The sequence below is a fragment of the Hyperoodon ampullatus genome, assembly GCF_949752795.1.
Source record: "Hyperoodon ampullatus genome assembly, chromosome: 16".
NCBI classification, from domain to species: Eukaryota; Metazoa; Chordata; class Mammalia; order Artiodactyla; family Ziphiidae; genus Hyperoodon; species Hyperoodon ampullatus.
The window spans coordinates 74,394,263-74,406,974 of NC_136929.1; the positions used below are offsets into that span (position 1 = coordinate 74,394,263).

A 12,712-nucleotide genomic window follows, 5' to 3' on the forward strand; every position below is an offset into this window, starting at 1 on the left:
ACAGGGCACCCAGTTTGGGCCAGGAGCCACTTCCGGGAAGGGGCCATTTCCCTTATGCCATTATCTCATAGGGGCCTAAATGCAAATGAACAGCCGGCTGGGTTTCTCAGACTTGTTCAGTTGGAAAGATGGCAACCCTCCTTACAGGGCGCATCCCCTACCCCTGAAGCCCACCTGGCAGCGCCCACAGCTGAACCCAATGGGGACCCCAGTGAGGGAAGAAGGCCCTTATGAGACCACTACTCATTAGTGTGTCTTGGCGGGGCTTTGAAAAGGGAAACCAAAGCAAAAGAGTTTGAACAATATTCAAGAAATATAGCAAAACAAATGAAGACCTCTTAATTTTGGGGAAGAATTTATCAGACCTACAGACCTCATACTAATGCAGATCCCGAGGCCCCTGAAAACATTAGAATGGTAAATCTGACCTTTTGGGGCAAAGTGCATCAGATATCAGGAGAAAGTTGCAAAAATTAGATGGTGCATTTGGAACGAATCCTTCCCAGTTGGTAGATGTTGCCTTTAAAGTATTCAACAGGGGGCTTCCCTGGTGGCACAGTGGTTGAGAGTCCGCCTGCCGATGCAGGGGACACGGGTTCGTGCCCCAGTCCGGGAAGACCCCACATGTCGCGGAGCGGCTGGGCCCGTGAGCCATGGCTGCTGAGCCTGCGTGTCCGGAGCCTGTGCCCCACAATGGGAGAGACCACAACAGTGAGAAGTCCACATACGGAAAAAGAAAAAAAAAAAAAAATTAGGTAGGCTTTATTTACTCCAAAACTTATCTGAACCTATAATAATATAGCTATATCTGAATGAGATAATGAGATTGCAACTTAATATATTTTATATGAAAACTTAGTTTTTTTACAAATATGGTTTATGTCTGCTTTTATACATGACTAGAATTCCTAAAGAGTTTTATATTTATAGCCTGTAACCATCGTATTTCCTCTCTCATTTTCCCTTAGAAATCAGAGAAGTGCTGCTGGTGAAGGAAACTTAAGGTAACTAGATACGGTCTTTTCTCCTTTGCCCCATTCCTTTCCCTTGCGGTGAACTTTTTATCAGTGCCAGTGCACTGGCGAGTAATAACACAGCCCCCTTGTCCACACCCCCAGTGGCAGTTCCCAGGAAGCTCCCCTAGATCTTTCCTGTGGGATACTCAAAGAACCCAGAATCTAGTCTTCAATTTACTGCTTTCGTGGCAATTTACTCTGCCTCAAACTCCGTATAATTGTACAGTTTTCAACACAAGTTTAAGCATTTTCTAATGCCATTTTGCAGCTCGAGACCTGGGAGGATGTATAATTTGACAGAACCCTAAATATTTACTAGCTGGAAGTGTGACTTAGTGAAAACAGAAGATGGGGCTGTGTTGGATTTAGATCTGCTTGATTATTGACTGGTACCACCAGGAACTTTTAGTTAAAACGAATCTTATCTATTCTTCCTCAGTCAGTCACTTTGTCCTGTCCCAGAGTCCTATGAATTCAATGACCCAACATTATTGCAGAACTTTGAGAATGACCATGTAAGTCTGCTATTTTCCCTCTAAGTCAACAGGGTAATGCTATATAACTTTAAAACATGCATATGGTTTTCTAAAAGGAAGAGAGAGAGAGAGCCTTGAGAAGTTTTGGTGTTAATATAGTAAGCAAGGGATTTTACACCAAAATTATGAACTGAGGCCTGAACTTGAGTGTGAGTGAATTCAGACATTATACAAGAATTTTCTACTGTGTAGCAATCTGTGAAATCCTGTCTCTGTCTGCTTTTAAACTCTTTGGTTCGATTGTATGCTACCAATATCTGCAGTTATCTATTTTAAGATGTTGATCTACCTGATTTGAAATCTTGATCTTCTTAAAAATAAAAGTGATCTTTCAAAATGCAAACCTGTACATGTTCTTCCTTTGCTTAAGACCCTCCCGAGGACTGGCCCCACACTGAAGATAAAATCCAAACACACTACCGTGGTCCTCTCTCTCCTACCTCATTCTGTATCATTGAGCCTGAGGCTCAAGATGCTGGGGTCATGCTTGTCTTGAAGCTCCGCTAACAATGAATCTTTGTCCTGACTTTGGGGCCTGGGAAGGTGCTACAACCTTTGTCTGGTGGGTGCCACCACACAGGTACACAAACACCCACAACTAACCTTTCTATTTAGGGCTCAATTTAAACATTAAAATTTTTTTTTTTCCTGATCACCTACCTAAAATAGGCCCATGTCTTCTCTATCACAGCCCTTACTTGTTTCCTCCAGCTTTGAGAGAGCCTGTCTCCCCAAGGAGAACAGAAGCTCCAAAAGCGCAGGTTCCTCCTGTTTTCTCTGCAGTCTCCCCAGCCCCCTGCGCTGTCCCTGACTCAGTACCCACTCCACTCCATTTTGAACGCACGGTATGGTTTTTAGCTGGTGCCTGACTGTATGGACCTGAAGTGAAACCTCAGTTGGTACTAATTGCAGATTGCACGCGACTCTCGCGGGATGCGGGGTGGAGCGGGGGTTTGCGTTGGAAGACGCTCACTAGCCCTGTCCCTTTCTTACAGCCCACGAAAGCCTATATCAAGGAATTCCTTACCCTGTTGTGCACATGCCACACTGTGGTTCCCGAGAGAGACGGAAATAATATAAGCTACCAGGCCTCCTCCCCAGGTAGGTGCTGTGTGCATGTAGAGACCTGGCAGGTGATGGGCCCACAGAAGAGCTGATGCCATTGCTGATCTCCTGATAGCACCTGCCTTTCTCCTTGCCTGAAACTCCTACCGGTTAGGGCCGATCATGTACAGCGCAGCTCTGAGCCACTCTGTAGCTCTGGGGATCCCACTCTCCACACCCCCTGAAAATGCCTAAGAAGGCTGGCAGGGGATGGCTCTCGGAGCAGGGCTCGGTAGCATGTTATAATCAGTAACACGGCAGGGGGCAGGTTAAGGCCCTGCAGTAGTTGATGGAGGTGCTCCCAGCAGCATGGAGAACAAACAAGACTGCAACGAGCAGGAAGAATGTATTTTCCTCCCAGGCTGGCGAGTTAGTCCCGCTGACGGAGGCCCCGTTTAACCAGATTTCCTCTTCCGTGAGCACTCTGCTACCTAGAAGCACAGATAAGTGCCTTTGGATAAAAAAACCCAAGTTTAAGAGAAGGACATGATAGTTTAGTGCTGGAGAAATCTGTATTGAATTAAATTTAGCGTTAATACATTTGCTCAATCTCCATTAATACAGACCTTTTACTGACAGGTGAAGCAGCTTTAGTGAAAGGAGCAAGTAAACTTGGCTTTGTTTTCACTACAACAACGCGGTACTCTGTCACCATAGAAGCTGTGAGTAGTACTTGATACACTGTACTTTCTAGCAGTTACACGCATCTGCTTATCCAGAGAGACACGTGTGTACAGCGGTTTGGGGTAGGAGCTCGGAATCCAGTGCCCGGGATTCCCACCTGGGAATCACGTATGCAGTAGGGTCCTTGCAAACATTAAATGGGTTAGTTTGTGTAAAGTAATTGACATTAATGCGTGGTGCCGAGCAGGTGCTCAATAAAACTGAGCTATTCCCAGCCTCAGTGTCCACTGACAGGTGAATGGATAAAGAAGACGTGGCACATATATACAATGGAGTATTACTCAGCCATAAAAAGGAATGAAACTGAGAGAGGTGGATGAACCTAGAATCTGTCATACAGAGTGAAGTAAGTCAGAAAGAGAAAGACAAATACCATATGCTAACACATATATATGGAATCTAAAAAAATTTAAAAAGGTTCTGAAGAACCTAGGGGCAGGACAGGAATAAAGATGCAGATGCAGAGAATGGACTTGAGGACGTGGGGAGGGGGAAGGGTAAGCTGGGACAAAGTGAGAGAGTGGCACTGACATATATACACTACCAAATGTAAAATAGCTAGCTAGTGGGAAGTAGCTGCATAGCACAGGGAGATCAGCTCGGTGCTTTGTGACCCCCTAGAGGGGTGGGATAGGGAGGGTGGGAGGGAGGGAGACGCAAGAGGGAGGAGATATGGGGATATATGTATATGTATAGCTGATTCACTTTGTTATAAAGCAGAAACTAACACACCATTGTAAAGCAATTATACTCCAATAAAGATGTTAAAAAAGAAAAAAAAATTGCTAACATAAAAAAAAAATTGAGCTATTCCAAAGAGTTAGAATTGTCAAACATTTAAGAAGTAAACTAATTTTTTTCCTATGAAGAATCAAAATGTTTCTATTTTTTGGTGAGTTCTCTTTTTATCAATACGTTAATTTATTCATTTTGTTACATATACCCTTGTTCTATCTTGATGACCGCTTACCACAATCCTTTGATATTATGGGAAAAAAATGGAAGCAATGTAAGCATGGTGGCCAATGCACTCTTTTTCAATTTTTTCAATTTTTTTTTTTTTTTTTTTTTGCGGTACGTGGGCCTCCCACTGCTGTGGCCTCTCCCGCTGCGGAGCACAGGCTCCGGACGCGCAGGCCCAGTGGCCATGGCTCACGGTCCCAGCCGCTCCGCGGCACATGGGATCCTCCCGGACCGGGGCACGAACCCGCGTCCCCTGCATCGGCAGGCAGACTCTCAACCACTGCGCCACCAGGGAAGCCCCAGTGCACTGTTTTTTTTCCTAGTAGTAATGCAATGGTTAGAGATGCTCACTAGATGTTGAGTCCTTGCTAGAATGGACTGATTAATTCATCTTTATATCACATAGATATATATATAAATATCATACATCACATTTGAACTTCTGCAGTGGTGAAGCTGAGAGCTGGTAGATGCAGAGATAAATTGATCATGGTTACAGGAATTCAAGAGGCCGTAACTGGAAAAATTTAGAAAAGAATGCATGTTTCACTGATATATTTTTTAGCGTGCTACCTCTTTTTTTTTTAGCATGTTTACCTCTTCAAATGATCTAAGCATTAAGGATTTCATTTGATCCATGCAATTTTATTAACAGATTTATTTGTTCTCATTTCTCTCTGCTGATTTTCTCCCTTACTGCATGTAACCTTACAACATGAGAGTGTTCATACAATTTTTCTAATCATGTGGATTTTAGATGGAAGAGAGAGGTGTTTCAGTCTTAAATTGTCACTATCAGAAGCACTTTTGCTAATATTGCCTAGGTTGCAAACAATATTCTTACCAGAGGAGGGCACCATTATCTCATCAGACTTGCAGGAAGATTTATATTTTGAAAAAGATATGTATTTGGAGGGTAAAACTTGTTTGTGATTGGGAAAATGAGTTATTCTGTGAGATGAATACTTTTTTCCTCAGGTAAGAATATGTTGTCTTATCTTCCTGTAGATGGGAGAGGAATTCACATTTGAAATTCTTAACGTCCTGGAATTTTCTAGGTAAGCTGCCTTTTCATTCTATTTGTGTATTTCCCAGGGCTCTTTCTGTGACTATTCAACTGAGATTTGGCAATGTAAATCAAAACCTTAATACAGAATCCTGAAATTCTAGTTAGCTTCTACCCACCCTTTCATCTCAGCTCAGTTTTCACTTCTCCAGTAAAAATTCCCTTTTGTAGTTGGCGCAGGTTCTTGACCTCTCCTTTCTAGCACTTGTCAGAGTCAGAGCTGCAATTTTAAATCTGGGTTACAACTTAACAACTGTGTCGCTAACTAGACTGTAAGTTCCAGGAGGGCAGGAGTCACCTCCTGCAGGGGCTGGTATCCAGCAAATACTCAACAAATATTTGGTGAATAGATTTTTGCCTTAAAAAGCAAAATTCAATGAGTAGATTTTAAAGATCTTACTGGCTTTATTCAGTGATTCATGAGTTGGGCAGCATCCCATCGAGCAGATAAAGTAGCTCTGAGGAGTTGTACAAAGTGGAAGACTTTTATAGGCAGATGGGGCGGGACAAAGAGAATACGAGCAAAAAGTAGATTGTTTGGGACAAGGTCATCTTCCTTTGGGGGACCCCTGAGGTCTGTCACTCAGGTTACCTCACTAGTGCTGACCAGGTGATTCCACACTGACTGGTTAAGATTAGATTCCTGGGAGAGTCTGAAATTGCAGTTAGGTCAGGTACTGAGTCTCGGTTTGGGGATGTGGGCTGAGCACACAACTCCATTTTGGGCCTATTGTCTCTTTTTTAACAAATGGATATTGAACATTATTTTCACAAATAAACCAAAAACTGTTTCTTTGAAAATAGACATGAATTGATTAATTTTTCCCCAAACAATGTGCCTCCTTCTTTCCTCTTACACCCCAGCATCTGTGGCCTGATTCCCCAAAGCATGTTGTCAGGATATTGGTGATGATTTTATTTCCATTGGATTTTCCTCCAGACTCATGAAGTCGTATCTCTTGGACCATTTCACTATTTCTAATGTGAAATTTGAAAAATCAGAAAAGGAAATTAGTAAGTAAATCATTCGTTCTTCCTAAAGCCAGATGAGTTTTTAAAATTGTATTTTTAAAGCCTTGCTTCCCAATGACATTAAAAAAAAAAACCCTTTAAATCTCAGAAAAGTTGTTGTTACCCCCTCTCTAGGAGAGATTTTGGTGTTTTTTTTTGGCCATGCCAGGTGGCATGCGGGATCTTATTTCCCCAACCAGGGATTGAACTTGTGCCCACTGCAGTGGAAGCACGGAGTCCTAACCACTGGACAGCCAAGGAAGTCCTAGGAAAGATTTTTCTAAGAACTTTGTTACAAGAAAATACATCTCAGTATTCATTCTAGCTTTCTTCTGTCTTAATACTTGACCACTGCTACCACTAGAGCAGTCATTTCCTGTCATTAACACCTGCTCTCCTAGTTAGGTAACAGGTAAATGATTCATTTGCTTTGAGTAGTGTTCTAACAGCTTTCTAAGTATTTAAAACAATTGCTAATCCTTTATCCCTGTTGGAAAGTCCCTTCTAGCTGAAGCATTCCACTGTAAGGTTGGTCACCGGGACCATCCTTGGAGGGTGGGAGCTCTAGCTTAGACTGTTGGCAGTGAGGTGGGGACAGATGAAGACTGTGTTTTCAGTAGGCATGGCCATGGGGCTGCATGGCGGGTGGGAACCATCTTTTCTTGCTGGCACTCTCTGCTTGGTGACCTGGCAGAGTTGCCGTCTCAGTGGCTCATTTTGTTCCTTGGTGGCTATATTGACAGGGGCCAGTGGACCAGAGAAGGAAGAAGGGGAGAAGGAAGATGACACGCATGGGTGCATGTGGAGAGGAGGTTGAGAGGGTGAAACAGGCTTGGGGGACAGAGGCGGGAGAAGGATCACTTGTGGTCGTAGTTGTGGTTCTGTTACTCACTAGCTCATGACCTGCCTGGTCACCCAACCTCTCTGTGCCACAGTTTCTTGATCTGTAAAATGGGGCTAGCAATGGTGTCTGCCTCACAGGATTGTTGTGAAGATTAAATCACAATGCCCGGCACATAGTAAAAACTGATAGAGCACTTGGTATGAGTGTTTATTATTACTATTATTTTAATTGGAACACTCCTCTCTGAGGCTTGTTTGGATTTCACTAGGGTTTTCTTCTCCCTGAAGGAGATCTTCCTTCTCCCCTTCGGCAATCATTTCTATGAACCTCTTACTTCTCTTCCAAGCTTGAACATCCTTTTCTTGATCAATCTTATTCCTGAAGAAAACTAAAATTCTTTTTGTTGGAAGAGCTTGAAAACGTGGAGGAACTAATGACTGAAAGCCCAGCTGGTCTGCTGGACACACACAGAGCAGTCCTCTGAGGCCAGTGGTGGTCACTGCACTTGAAAGACTGGCAGCTGGGGCTCCATTTAAATGACCTTCCCCACGTCGCTAAGCAAATAAGTGGCAGAATCAGGGTTCAAATCCAGGTCTATCTGGTTCCAAAGTCCTTGGTATTGTCAACCAATCTGTGCCTCCAGAGGTGAAAGAAAAGTTAAAGAATGTAAAAAAAAAAAAAAAGCAAACAAAACGTATTTTCGTCTTCATGGGGAGAACTGCAGTCTATGTAGCTACAAATATTTTTCTAGAATACTGTTCTAGGACTAGGGTGGACCACCTGTTTGTGGGGTCCCCTGCTTTAGTAAACAAACAAGGTAATTCCCAGTCGTTATGAGGGTGATAAAGAATATTGAAGAGTATCTGATGGAGACAGCGGTACCACTGGTGGTGGAGGTTTATCTCTGAGCGGCCTGGGAGCCTTTGTGGGGAGGTGGGACTTGGGCTTATAATTGAACGATGACAGGAGGGTTAAGCGTGGGCGAATGAGATGGTGAGGAGGAATTTAACATCTCTGTGCAGCAAAGTGGGGGCAGGAAGTTCTAGTTGATAAAGATGGTGTGAGGACTGAATAATAGACAGACCCAGGGCTGCTTTCCCCTTTCCTCATCAAATTTTAATGATTATATTATATATATTACATGTATATAAAATTTATGTATTATATTATAAGTAATATTTGTACATATAAAACATAAGAAAGGTATATTACATTATATATATGTCATGTACTATGTTATAATAGTACATATTAATATAAAATATATATGTAATTATATTAATATAATATATCATAATGTAATCTATTACATATTTTTGTGTCAGTAAACTTCCATGGAAGAAAAGAATAGTAGGAGAAGAAGGTGGAGATTTAGAATTAGAATCTTAGTTAAAGGAAGCAGGTAAAGAAAAAAGAGGCTGGCAAGAAACATGCTGGCCTTTTCAGCAATGGGCAACTGAGGACTCTATTAGAATTCTTTGGACTTTGAATTTTTGTGTGGGTATTAGTGTCGTGTACTGAGGAAAATAGAAACTAATAATACACTCTATTGTTTTAGTACTAGAAAGAGGGTGTCTGTAATTGTGTGAACTCCTACAGGACAGCTCTGGCTCTACTGCAAAGGGGCTGTAAGTACTGGGATTCGTTTTTTTTGGGTTTTTTTTGAACAGTTTTATTGAGGTTTAATTTCTACACCATAAACACTCATTTTAAGTGTACAAGTTGATGATTTTTAGCACATTTGCAGGGCTGTGCAACGATCATCAGAATCCAGTTTTATATCTCCATCACCCCAACAAGATCTCTCCTGCCCGTTTGTAGTAACTCCCTAGTCCTACTTCCAGCTCCCAACAGCCACGAATCTACTTTTTGTTTCTATAGATTTGTCTTTCTTGGACATTTCATATAAGCACAGTGGGATTCATTATTCATGTAACTCCTTCCCTCTATGTTCCAACAACTTACAGGAAGCCTTTTACAACTTCACAATGTTTTATTTATTTATTTTTTTATTTTTTAAGCAAAGAATGGTTTATTGCAGGGCCAAGCAAGGAGAAAAGTGGCTCGTGCTCAAAAACCCCCCAAACTCCCACAATATTTTTAAACGTTGTTACTTTGTATGCTCTGTTATCACTGGTTGTTGACAGCATTACCCAAGATTGAAAAGTCCATCTCAGGGCAACCGAGAAGGATCCCCCCCCGGCCCCATCGCCCAGGCTGAGCCCATTGAAATTTGTGGTGGCTCACACCATAATTTTGCTAAACTTTTATGTCAGGGAAAACTTGCTGTCACTGAGTTGTTTTTTTGAGAACCAATGATTAGATGGTTGATGCTAAGGGTTTGTAGCAGGAATTTTGATCCCAGTTCCAAGCCCAAAGTGCTTGGATTTGGTGTCTCAGGAATTTGCTTTACCTCTGTAAATCTCGTTTTATAAAGCACTTATGTATTTGTTCACTACCATATGTACCTTAAAAAACCCAGCTTTATTGAGGTAAAATTGACATAAAATAAATGGCACATATTTAAAATGTACATTTTGTTAAGTTTTGACACTGATCTGCTTTCTGTCACTATAGATTCATTTCAATTACTAAAGCTTTATACAAAGTCATATAGTTTATATGACTTTTTGTCTGGCTTCTTTCACTCATAATTATTTTAAAATTCATTCACATTGTAGCTTGTACCAGTAGTTCATTTCTTTGTATTGCCGAGTAGATTCCATTGAATGGATATACCAGCATTTGTTCATCTGTTCATTTGTTGCTGGACATTTTGCTTACAGTTTGGGCTACTACAAATAATGCTCCTATGAACATTTGTTTGCAACTCTTTGTATGGACATATGGTCTCATCTCTATTTGGTAAGTATCTAGGAGTAAAGTTACTGGATCATGTGGTAGGCATATTTCAACTTCTTAAGAAACCACCAAATTATAGTTACATTCCTACCAGCAGTTGTCACCAACCCTTGGCCTGGTTAGTCTATTTAATTTTGCCATTCTAATAGGTGTGTACCTCATTGTGAATGTAATTTACATTTGCATGCTCACTGATGATAGCAAACATCTTTTCATATGTTTATTTGCCATCTGTGATGGGGGTTCCCAAGACCACCCCTATGCTTTTAGTGAATCTCTCAAAGGATTCATGGGACTCAGCATATAGTTGTGCTCATGGCTAAGATTTATTACAGCAATGTAATAAGGATATACAGCTAGATCACAAAAGAAAAGACATGAGCAGTGTCTGGAGGAATCCCATGGGGGTCACACAGGGAAAGTTCATATCAGTTTAGAGAATTGTTTACCAGCCAAATTCCTAGATGCCAGCCAAGGGCCAATTTTGTAAGTAGGTCTTTCTAAGGATAGCAGTCTCTGATCTGCCATGTCAACTCTTTTCTACACACCATCCACTTAATTTCCTTGTTAAAATGTGTTTAAATAGTTAACCTTTTTTTTTAAGTAACTTTTTTTCTTATTGAGTTTTGAGAGTTCTTACTTATTTTGGAAACAAGTCCTTTATCAGATATATTACTTGCAAATATTATAACCCAGCCTGTGGCTTAACTTTTCATTTCCTTAACTGTGTCTTTTGAAGATCAGAAGTTAGTAATTTTGATCTAAGTCAATTTACCAATTTGTTCCTTCAGATTTCTTTTGATTAGTATTAGTGTGGTATAGCTTTTTCTTTCCTTTTAACCCATTTGTGTCTTTAAAGTGTGTTTCTTCTAGGGATCATGTAGTTGGTTCTAGTGTTAAATAACAAGAAAAATAATGTATATATACTCATGTGAATACCATTTTCAGTGCTCTTCAGACCCATATTAACATTTGGTATAATGATTTTTATCTGAAGGGGTTCCTTTACCATATCTTATATAGTAGATCTGGTGGTGATAAATTTTTTCAGCCTAAGTTGGAAAAAAATCTTCATTTCATCTTCATTTTTTTCTAATCTTCATCTTGAAATCCATTTTTGCTGAGTATAGAATTCCAGGCTGACCATTTTTTCTTTCAGTGCTGTAAAGACTTTGCTCCACTGGCTTCTCACTTGCATTGTTCCAATGAGAAATCTGCTGTGTTCCTTGTCTTTGTCTCTCTGTATGTAGCATATTTTTTTCTGGAATTGTGCCTTCACTGGGGCTGCTTGAGCTCCTTCACATCTATTAGCTATGGCAATAAAATTATAGAACAGTATTTATAATTAGACTGTCATGCTTAGATGTTAATCACAGTGTGTGTATTTGTGTGTGTGTGTGTTTTCTATAGGATTCAGTGATTTATGAGAGACTTTCAGAAGATTCTCTCTTTGTGGAGGAGACTTTAGCCCATCTGGAATGTTTTGCCAAAGACGGTAAGTGAAAATTGTTTAGAATCGACTTCCCTTTCATAATTCTGTTCTCAACTGTTGAAATTGTAGCCTCAATGCATGTCGCTGCTGCTCAGGCCCACAGGTAGGCAAGGGGGAGCTTGTTGGTATGTGAGACCTTGTATGCCTTCTGTTTGCTTAAAAATAAATGGTTCCCCAAACAAACCCTGTCAAGGCATTACTATTATTTTCCCTTCCTCCCACTTCCAACGGTATTTTGTGCTTACGCACAAACAGTAAAATGTATGTTTTTACTATGTGGCTCTTCCTTTATTCCTAAGGCAGTGTCTTCAGTCTATTATCTGTTTCTACTTGCTAAGCCTTACCTTTTATCAAGCTGTAGTAGGAAGTACGCCTATAGTCGGAGAAAAAGGGAGGTTTTTCCGGTTTGTGTTGTGTATTTTTGTTTTGTTTTTTTTTTTTTCGGTACACAGGCCTCTCACTGTTGCGGCCTCTCCCGTTGCGGAGCACAGGCTCCGGACGCGCAGGCCCAGCGGCCATGGCCCACGGGCCCAGCCGCTCCGCGGCATGTGGGTTCCTCCGGGACCGGGGTGCGAACCCGTGTCCCCTGCATCGGCAGGCGGACTCTCAACCGCTGTGCCACCAGGGAAGCCCTGTGTTGTGTATTTTGAAGTTAATTATTTTGTGCATATAACTCAGAATGCTGACATAGTTGATATTTTCCTGCCATTCTCTTATCCTTCTGATTTTGACTTATCATCCATCTCTTAAGGAAATAAAATTCCTTGAGTGAGTTTTGAATAAGAACAACATCTGCTGAAAGGTTTATAGAAGCTTTGCAAAGCAAGGTGTAATATCAAATAAGGGTAAAGCTAATAATACCTTGAAAGCTGTAGCCCACTTTCTCCTTTTAGTTTATAAGCTGCTGCTTCCTACAGACACATGTGTCTTGTCTGAACGTATGGATATTTTGCAAGTTTGCATTTTGGGCCTTTTACTGCTATCTGAAAATATACCTGTGCTGTAAGCAGGTTACAGTAGGTAGAAGCGTATGGGAACTATATTGCAATTGAGCTCAAAGCAGAATAACAACTTCTATAGCTCTTCTGCAGAGAATTAGTTTCTAGGGAATCCTTAAGTATTTGAATGTTTTAC

The 12,712-nt window shown here is 41.1% G+C and overlaps 1 long non-coding RNA gene across 1 annotated transcript; it reads left to right on the plus strand.

Annotated features, from left to right (window-relative positions):
* Positions 1 to 577: 577 nt before the first annotated feature.
* On the plus strand, positions 578 to 3,353 carry LOC307064976. The gene is made up of 4 exons (XR_013811316.1): positions 578 to 755; positions 969 to 1,004; positions 2,548 to 2,653; positions 3,236 to 3,353. It is a non-coding gene; the product is annotated as an uncharacterized lncRNA (long non-coding RNA).
* The last annotated feature ends 9,359 nt before the right edge of the window (positions 3,354 to 12,712 follow it).